We start from the raw sequence: 10,015 nt of genomic DNA, 5'->3' as shown, positions 1-10,015 counted from the left end.
TTTGGTCAAATTACTAATAAATTACCAAGCTTCTGTGAAGCAAATAATTAATTTGTAATGCAAATAATTGCCCCATAATTTAAATCCTTCATAAGCTTGACTTTTTGTATTGAATTTTCTTGAAGCTAGACATGCCCTCATCTCTATGTACTATGACTAACTCACTGTTATTCAGGTAAATCAGAAAATGTATGACTTCGTAAAGGATCTAACATAATTATCAGTCCACTGTATATTGCCTACACTTCTCTAGAAGTCGTAAGACAAAAACCAGCATAGAGTCTCTACTTCTAATTGATTTATCTGAAACAGAATTAATTACTTTTGGCTTGAAACCCACTCTGGGTTAATATTGTACATTTGAATGATAACATTGTATAAATATGCAAAATGCTTTTGGAAACAGTAAAACTCTGATAATTCACACCAATGGCAAGGAGGCCCAGTACAGATTAGCACATTTCTTGGGAGGTAGGATTAATTGGGAAAAAGAAAAAAAAAAAAAAAGACGTAAGTTTACAGAATCACCCTGTAAACTGTGCCCAGAGAGACACACACTGTTGACAAGAATCTTTCAGTAAAGATACCATAACATATTTGGTAAACATAATGGGAGTTGCACTTGCAGGAGACCTCATTACAGCTCTTGGCTATGAAATCTTGGTGGGGAAGCAGGGTGAGACTGCTGGGTCTTGTGTGAGAAGTATTGAGTTTGTGGATTATTAAGGAGGTGAGAACCAGTGAATAAGTAGGGTTAGGCTGCACAGCACTTTTCAAAATTCATTCTGTCTTTCATGTTTAGACTGCTAAAGACATTCATTCCCAGATTCAACTAGGGCCTAGGAAATATATTTTAAAATATAATTATTATTTTGTTTTTTGTTTGTTTTTTGTACCAGATACCACTCCTTATAGCAGTAAAATCTTTTAAAGGAGAGAAATTAGATTCAAGGAGAAACAAAACAGACTGCTAATAAATAACCTTTGGATGTCACCTTCTCTAGCTTTCCCAGCTCTTAATGGGCCCATGAGAGAGCGGAAAAATTAAAAACCCAGTGGGAAAGGACATTAAAATTACTTTTTCTACCATGGGCCAGGACTGAGCAATCTAATATAGAAATCAAAAATTTTTTTATTTCTACTCTTCAACCCATACCTTTTTTCCTAATCAATTACTTGTTTATCCCTTGATCATCAACTCAACAAGTATCTATTGAACACCCGAGAAGCACCAGTTAAAATCTCTGGTGGTTCTACAGAAAGCTCTAAGTAGTAGTGCCTGCTGTATAAGGATAGGAGAGATGCTATAACAAGCAATGCCAATATCTCATTGAATGAACATATTATGAGTTTACTTCTTGTTCATACAATTTTTCAGTGTGGAAATTGCATCCCAGGCTCCTTCCATCTTGAAGCAGCTGCCTGGGTGGAGCAGGCGTAAACAGATTGGAATTGGTGATGAAGTTGAAGGGTCACATTTGGTCACTATGTTCCAAGAACCTCCCTCTTTCAGATTTCTGGATTATTAAACCTGATAAACTCAACGTTACTTTTTAAGAAAGATGTTGAAAAGATATACTGATAGCTTCATCCTGGCTCAAGCACTTAGTGACTTGGCTTCCACATTCCCTGACTCTTGTGCTCTGCCCAATCACACACCTTAACTAGCTGGAGTCTCAATTATTTCAAAAGGAACTTTATACTGTAATGGGGATTCTATTTCATATAGAGCTAAGCCAAGAAGCTTAAAACTTGCATCCAGTAAAAATTATAGAATTGACTAAATTATTCATGTAAAAAGGCTTTTCTTGTATAATTGATGACATCACTAGATTATTGTTGGACACTGAAGACCAAAGTATATAACATGATACATTAACTAGTGTCCAAAGATGGTCACCAGTGAATAGCAACCCTCGGTGTTCCCTCCATTGTGTAGACCTCTTAAAGACTGAATGTGAGCTGGACCTGTGACTCCCTTCAACTGTAAAATGCAGGGGAAATGACATTAGAATATTTCCAAGCCCTAAGCCCATAAGAAGGCCTAACAGCCTTGAGCCACAACGTAAGATGTTCAGCTGCTCTGCTGGAGAGACCACGTGGAGGAGAGATCAACTGAAAGAGAGGAAGAGAGAATCAGCAACCCTAGCCTCTGTTCCCACCAGCTGAGGCCCCAGGTTAGGCGTCCTTATCTAGGTGACGGTCAGACTTGTGAGTGAAGAAACAAAGATGCTACAGCCCCACCCAAAACCTGAAAAGAGCTAAAGAGAGACCCTAAGTGAGACCAGCAGAAGAACCATCTAACAAAACCTATTTAAAGCTAATGTGAGAGAAGATGATGGCTTTTTCTCATGATGGTCAGTGGATGTCACTGGAGGGAGTGGAAATAATGCCAATGGCTTAGCTGATGCCAGAAGAAGCATGAAGCCCTTACAGGGGGTAGATGTGTCTTCTGCTTTAAGCGTGGTGAAAGAAATTGGTTTATTAAGTTTCTAGGATCCTCTAGGACAGGTTATCAACCTCTCTCTCAAGGCCACCCTCTCCCCAATTCAGACTCCCATTTCTTTACATCATTCCCCACCCCCATTTGCCTACCTGGGCACCTGGCTCTTGAGGTTGGCTGGAGTATCAGGCAGTCGCAGCCCCTCTAGAGGAGAAGAGGAAGGAGATGGCCATGATCAATTAGCAGAAGAGAGAGCAGCTCCACGAGGATACAGAAGCAAGCTGGAAAGAACATGGAGAAGAAAATAGAAAGATACAGAGATCCTAAAGACTCACGGACTCCTGATCCAATAAAATTGACTTAATTCCTCAAAAAATGAAACTAATGGGAGAAATAGCATGCAAGTGGTCTCTGAGCTCAGTTCTTGTTGAGACTTATGCTGGTTCATTTGAATATCCACGCTCCAGAATGACAACCCACAGAATATATAGACTAATACAACGGCTGTCTTTCTAAGCCACTAAACATTGGAGTGGTTTGTTCTGCAGCAATGTGTAACCAAAATATATGTTCAGGCAGAAGTTTAGAGTGAATATGGGGACTCTCATACCCACATGATGATTGATTTTTTTTCAGAGCTGGATTTTCCATTTTGTTCAATGGTTTCATATCTCTAAGCAGAGCCTCACCACCTTGTTACACTCAGGAGCAAATCTTTAAATTATTTCATGTGGAAGATTTTTAGAACATGCCTGACTCCCAGAAACTTAAGAATGCTTTTTATTTTATTTTTTAAAATTTAAAAGTGAACTTCCTTGAGATCCACTGGAACCCACAGCAGAGAATGCAGACAAAAGCGATCTTCTAAGGTGGACTCCCCAACATCTATGCACCACCACTGCTGAAAGCGCGGAAACTAAACTTGTTTCACTTCTCAAAAGCACAAGGCTTTCTAAATCAGGCGTTCAATCCAGTGAAGTGTCTAGAGGAGTAAAATAACACACTCACACAAGCTCATGAAATCATAATAATAATAAAAACCCTCAGGCTCCTTTTTTTTTTTTTCAGCTGTGAAGCAGCACCTGCCATTAGCTGTGGTGGTTCCTATTTTCATATTGTCTGACAGTAGCAGTTGGATCAGGTTTGAGCCAGTGTGACTGAGAGGCAGGCTCCCTGCTTCCACAAAGCTGAATTTAATAAGATGAGAACAGCATGCCAAGATGGGGAGCTCCCTCCCTAACACTTATCCTGACACCAGCCCCTCAGCGGGGCCGTATTGCCGTGGTAATCTGGGTGAGCAGGACAGAGCGTCCTGCTTACAAGTTCAATATAATGGAACAGCAGGGGGCGAAGGGCTGGCAGAAAAGCTTAGCAAAGTTAAAGCCTATTACTCTATGCTTGAGGAAAAATGAGTCACAAAATATTACACCCAGAGCAAGACTTGAACTTGCCAAATGCAGCAGCAACACACGCTAAGCCTTGTCCACAATAGTGCATTCATTATTCTGTGGTCCCGGGTAATGTGGATTTAAATGTCTTGAACCCTAATGGAAATGTATATGCAAATTTCCCATAAACCCATCCCTCCCTCGCTCATCTTTCTCCCTGTTTGAATCTGATAGGCAAGGTGACTGTACTCTACATATGTCAAAGAAAATGATGCCTCTTTAATCTGCCTTCAGTGGCAAGAAGGCGGCAAGAAAGTGGACAGAAAGAAATCTTTCAGCTGCATGTTATGGGCTTTGTTGTTGTTGTTTTCTGCCTCTGAATTTAAAACCAATGGGAGAATTAGCAAGCCAGTGGTCTCAGTGTTCAGCCCTGTTTGAGGCTTAGGCTGCCTTAGGTAATTTGAATCAGCTCTTCCATATAAGTGAGTTCTAACACAAACTCTTCAGTACTAGTTAATCAAATCAAACTGTTAGATTTGGAATAAACTTGCCTCATACTTTCAATCAACCAATGCCCCCGAACCAATCTAGGGCTCTGTCTAATTAAAAAAGCATTATTTGGGATCCTGAATATTAAACTGTTCTAGGACTGGTTTTTTGTTTGTTTTTTTGAAAGAGTAACAATGGAACTAAGAGGGGGTTCCTTCTGCTCACCCTAGACTAGCTACAAGTACTTATTCTAACAAAGGCACTCAGGTCATCAGGTATGGTGTCAATGACAGCAGCCACGATTACGGAGCTCTTACCATGGGCCAGGTGCTTGGCCTGATGCTTCATGGTCGTTACCTCTAATCTGTATGTAGTGGGTTATATATTTTCTCAGTCTGTTTCTCAGGTGTACAAAGAAATTTCAGCTTCTTTTTTTGATCTTTATTGTTGAGAGTATTACAGATGTCCCTCATTTTCCCCCATTGCCCCCCTCTACCGGGTTCCCATGCCACTCCAGGCCTTCATCACACTATTGTCTGTGTCCATGGGCTATGCATATATGCATATAAGTTCTTTGGTTATAACTGATCAAATCTTCTACATGATCCTCCCATGGAAACACAACCTTAAACCTCAGACTTGTCACACTGTTTTTTATTCACTCCCGGTTTCAAGTCTGTTTGGATGTGCTGTGTCTCTCAGTCTTTAAGGTTTCCTTTCCTTTCTTTGCTCCTTTTGAAGATGGTGTCTGGATCTCAAATGCCAAGTGCCAGTGGAGACTGGGGACTCCAGACCCATGTGGCAAATTATGATCCCTGTGGGCCTCTGGCTTGGGATGGTTGATCTGGTTGGCTGCATGGACTGGAGAGTAACCACGTCCTACCTGGCTGTTAGGAGTTTCTTGCTGTGGTCCTTGACTATCAATTCTGTCCATGAATTCCTTACACACTCAGACTCTGATCATCCCAAGGTGTATTCCAGGCCACTTCCTGTCTCTGAACCTTTGTGTCCACACATCAGGACATGTAGGTACATTTGGATACCCTGCATGCCCAGTGCAGGCCAGGCAAAACAAGCCCACTTTCTCATGCTTATCTCTCCAATTCCTCTGTCAGCAAAGGTGTATTTTCATTTACGTTCCACGAGGACATGGTGCAGAGATGAATATGTGATTCTTCCTGAGATCTTAGCTATGTCTGGGGAAGTAGACTACTTCCTAACCTTAGTGTTGTGGGGTCTCCCAGACCCATCTGACCATTTCTACTATCCTCTCACTTAAGTGCAGGATCAAGAGTGAGGGATATAAGTACTTGGACATTTGACCTCCTCTCTTTATTATTCCTGACTTTCTTCTATTCAACATGCCCTGGGCCCTGAAACAGGGCTGGCCTGATCTTCTTCCTGTGTAGCCAAACTCCTTTACTTCATACCCTGAATTCTTGTCGCACCATGACTGTCCTATTTAGGTTCCTCAGACGCAGACAAGGACTCAAATGAAGCTAGTCTATTTGGAAGGGGCAGAGATCACCAAAAGAGGAGTGGGGAAGTGAGAAAGGGAAGGCAGGAGTAAATGATGCATTATAGGCAAGTTACCACTGTAAGCAACTAGACCTTAATCCCATGGGGAAAATCTGGGTAGCAGAATAGAGCACACATTCAGAGTTATTCACCCAAGGGTTGAGGAAACTGCAGCATTTAGACACCCATTCCTCACTGGTTGGGGACTTCTCCCCCTGGGGTGATGAAACTGTTCTTATATATGTGTAGAATGAAGATATACAGGTGGCAAATAAGCATATGAAAAGATGCTCACCACCACGTGTCACCAGAGAAATGCAAATTAACACAATGAGATACCACAACACACCTATCAGAATGGCAAATATCCAAAACACCAACAACATGAAACACTGGTGAGGGTCTGGAGCAACACATTTCCATAGCTAGTCGGAAGGCAAGATGACATAGACATGTTGGAAAACAGTGTGACAGTTCCTTACAAAACTAAACATATTCTTGCCATATGTGATCCAGCAATAGCACTCTTGGGTATTTACCTAAACAATTTTAAAACTTCCATTCACAAAAACCCACACACAGATGTTTATAGCAGTTTTACTAATGATTGCCAGAGCTTGGAAGTAACCAAGAAGTCCTTCAGTCGATAATTAAACTGTGGTACATCCTGACAACGGAATATTATTCAGCAATAAAAATACATGTGCTGTGAAGCCATAAAAAGACAGGGAGGAAACTTAAATAGACATTGCTAAGTGAAAGAAGTCAATCTGTAAATGTTACATACTGTATGAATCCAACTATACAATGTTCTGCGAAAAGCATAACACTGGAATCACTCAAGAAGCTTTCAAAATTACTGATGCCTGGGTCCTCTACCATGGATTTCTGATTTACTAATAGGTCTAGGGTAAGGCCTGAGTATTAGGGTTTTTTAAAGCTTTTCAGATAACTATAATGAGAAGCCAAGGCTGAGAATCATGGCCCTAGATCCATGCAGGTAGAGCCTTGCATCTCAGTGTGGTCTTAGGTCAGCAGTATCAGCATCACCAGGGAGCTTGTTAGAAATGCGCAAACTCAGACCCTACCTTGACCTAACTCACTACCTCTGCCCTTTCCCCAAAAGGAGTGGTTCTTACCTTCTATTTTGCAGGCATGAACCTGAGGAGTCTGCTCTCTTTACCCTACCCTTTCTTCTCCCCATCTTCCCAGATTCAGTTGCCATCTTCAGACACAGCCTTCAACATACCTATTTATCAACACCAAGGCTTCATACTTGGATTCAAGTAAAGACAGGAAGCAGGATCAAAGTCTTAGTGGGATTTTAAAAAATCCCTTTTCTTAAAAAAAATAGTTAGTACTTGGTTTCTCCCTAAATTACCCTAGCACAGAGATGTGCTGAGATGGTATTAAAATAGAATCTTATCCACTACAAGGTGGAAAGCGAAAAGTAACGTGGAAGGGATGTCTTAATGATTTGGAGAAAGAAAAAGATCCAACTGCATTAGTAAAGAAATTATGGGGCATCTATGACCAGAGAAGCCTGAAATGTGCTAATTGAATGCCCTCAGATGCCATTATCAGTGCAGCCCTCCACAGCTAACAGCACAAGCACATCTGAGCAGAAACCTGAGCTAACAGCAAGTGGGACTGTCTTGATGGCCTAAGAAGGATTCTGAGTGCATGAGTCAGCAGGTGAGGGTCCTTGTGTTCATCAGGAATCCTCCACAGATGAGGGAAATTTTCCTCTGGTTGAGTATGCCATTCCACGTTCAAAACCCAGAGAGAAGACAAGTTTGGTTTTTAGGGAGGACAGTGACAGCCTTCATAGGAATATGTGCGTGGACACATGCAGTCATGTGTACACACACACACACACTCCAAGCCACAACTCTTGCTACTCGAAATGTGCTCCATGAACCAGCAGCATCTGGCCCCAGCCCCACACCTACTATTTAAGAGTACACGTTAACAAGAACCCAGGTTATTTGTATGCACATCAGAGTTTGAAAAGAATGGTTCCAAACCAGCAGCTCACAACTTTGGCTGCACACTGGAATCACTCCGGGATTTCAGTGTATGGCCAACTTTGAGAACTGCTGATCTAAAATAAAAGATAAAAATATGCTCTCTCTTTTCCTTTCAGATTGAGCCTTTTGACCAGTTTAAAAACAGGACAGTGATGCATAAGAGAAACACTTCAAGACTGCTGTTGGAATGCCTGGCTTATCAACTGTTTACAAACAAGCCTTATTCTGTTCTGGTAATTAATTATCTCTCTATATATACGCTTCCAGAGACCAGGGACCATGATGTTTTGTGTGCTACCCCAACAAAATTATTAGTAAAGTCCCTTTTTAATCCCAAAGTCCAGATTGGACAATAAATTATAAGGTCACTCTAAGGAGAGCTAACATTTATTGACTTCTTACCTTAACTAAGCACTCTGCTAAGTGCTTCCATGCATATTATTTCATTAAATTCTCATAACATGCCTCAGAGATTGTATACCATTATCGTTTTCAATTTATAGGTGAGGAAACTGAGTATAACAGAGCTGAAGTTGCATGGAGAGGAACTAGCAAAACCTAGATCTTAACCCATGAGAACGATTCTCAAAATCAGGATGCTTAACCACAGTGTTACATCTATTAATTAAAACTTGCAGTTAGAGCAAAATGCCAGGGAATTATCCTTTCTGCTTGGGAAAATTTATCTTTGGAAGAGGGTAAGAGACAAAGATAGAAAGGTAACAGTTTTATAAGCAATGTTACTTTCCCATCTTTCTCTTCCTTAGTTAGCTTAATCTAACATATGAAATGAGGTAAAAACCTACAATTCCAGAGGGTGTGTACATGCCCAGCGATATGGTGGAGAAGAGATCATGAAGACTCTAACAGGAGCTGAGATGGCATTTGCCACTAAGTCAGTTATATGTTCCCTATTATAATATGTTCCTGTTTGCATCTGTTTTAGATCAAATACTATTTTTAAATTATTTTATCACTTCTTTGCCCTTTCACTCTCAAACATTCCCCAGTTTGGGCAATAAATTGTATGGTAGCCTAGTCTAGGATAAAATATTCGTATATTTTCATAAATTCATTTCTGCTTTATGACTAGTATTTTACATCTGGTTAAATCGTCATAAAGAATATTCACAGGTGTTTCACCTTTAGTAATCAATTCTACAGAGCTAGCGGGGGAAAAGTCAGTTTGAAAGCACTTGAAATGATTATTTTTCAGAGAAGAGAGTACAGAAGACTCATGATCCTAATTTTGGCTCTCAAGCTTCACTGAATCACCAAAATAAAGGGAAGCCTTCAGCTATGGCTTCAGGTTGAGGCAAGATGGGAACTTCATCATGCCTGTGTTATTGTTGGAGGATTGATTCAAAAATAAAAGACCTAAGTTTCAGCTGGTCCCAAACTATGGAGAATTTTACCCACACAAAGCCCCCATTTGCTAATGCAAATCTGGTAATTGGACCCTTAATTACCCTATTTGCACACATAAATGAGGGGTGTGCCTGTGAGAAATCAGAGCCCACTCTTAAAACTTTGGCCCCAAGCAACAAAATCACATGCTTTTGTCAACAGCAAAATCAGTTAGAATTGTGTTTATTTCTGCTCATGTTAGGCCACATGTATTTTCACTGAAGCCTGATGTCTATTGAGTTAAAAGCTTAGTTAAAAAAACCTATGTTATGCAGAAAACCTAGATAGTAATTGCCAACTAGGTGCCAAGAATCCTTTCATTTTATGGAGAATGCAAGGTCTGGAAAAAAATAACAACAACAACAACAACAAAAACCTCTTTGCAACCTCATATGCTTGGGCAGACTTAGCAGACTTATAGTCATAATAAAGACAGAAGGGCCTTTTAAAAGAATTCTCTAAACAAAATTTCCAGCATGGATAAATGGTTCAGGCATTGAATTTTCCCATTTCCCTAGGGCAGGTAAAGGGGTGAATTTTCTCTGAATATCTTCTAGCTAGACAGTGTCCTAACCATGTCCTTAGGGAGAAAATGTTCTTTGATTTGGAAGCATGTATTGTGAATAGGTCCATCTGGGTTTCCTCTACATGAATAGAAACATCAAGATTTGGCTTTTTCTTGATCTTTGATTATATAAAAGATTTGGGTTCTAGTCCTGGCTCTAACTCAAACTAGTCAC

At 40.5% G+C, this 10,015-nt stretch overlaps 1 non-coding gene across 1 annotated transcript; it reads left to right on the top strand.

Moving 5' to 3' along the window:
* Window positions 1-2,330: 2,330 nt before the first annotated feature.
* On the top strand, window positions 2,331-2,417 carry LOC148091414 (small nucleolar RNA SNORD35). Its single transcript, XR_015715738.1, has one exon. It is a non-coding gene; the product is annotated as a small nucleolar RNA SNORD35 (small nucleolar RNA).
* The last annotated feature ends 7,598 nt before the right edge of the window (window positions 2,418-10,015 follow it).

Source organism: Miniopterus natalensis, chromosome 15, assembly GCF_054644295.1.
Source record: "Miniopterus natalensis isolate mMinNat1 chromosome 15, mMinNat1.hap1, whole genome shotgun sequence".
NCBI classification, from domain to species: domain Eukaryota; kingdom Metazoa; phylum Chordata; class Mammalia; order Chiroptera; family Miniopteridae; genus Miniopterus; species Miniopterus natalensis.
Note: the sequence above shows the minus strand (reverse complement) of the source record. Positions and strands in the feature narration are given on the sequence as shown.